Here is a 296-nt window from a genome sequence, read left to right on the forward strand (position 1 = left end):
ACAGTATATATAAGGTCCTACATGTTCATACTAGAGAGAACTAAAGGACTTCATTCATTCCCAGCACACCGTGAGGACATGAGTTTATTGACCTCTCCTTATCGGTCATGAGAGACACTGCTGTTGACTGCATGAGGCCACAGAAACATCTGATCAGTAGCGTGGATGTCATATAAAACATTTTTCTTCTGTGTAATGTTTTATTAAGAAACCTATAATACTACAACAATCTATTAGGCAACATTATTTTGACGCATATTAAAGAGCTAAAAAAAACAGCATACAAGTGCGTACAT

At 36.5% G+C, this 296-nt stretch overlaps 1 protein-coding gene across 1 annotated transcript in view; it reads right to left on the reverse strand.

Moving 5' to 3' along the window:
* Positions 1-186: 186 nt before the first annotated feature.
* LOC119589262 (facilitated trehalose transporter Tret1-like) overlaps positions 187-296 on the reverse strand; it is a 7873-nt gene continuing 7763 nt past the window's right edge. Inside the window, exon 5 of the mRNA XM_037937882.1 lies at positions 187-296. This exon is cut by the window's right edge and continues 1813 nt beyond it. The gene's annotated coding sequence lies outside the window, so the exon portion shown is untranslated.

The sequence above is a fragment of the Penaeus monodon genome, chromosome 25 (assembly GCF_015228065.2).
Source record: "Penaeus monodon isolate SGIC_2016 chromosome 25, NSTDA_Pmon_1, whole genome shotgun sequence".
Taxonomy (NCBI): Eukaryota; Metazoa; Arthropoda; class Malacostraca; order Decapoda; family Penaeidae; genus Penaeus; species Penaeus monodon.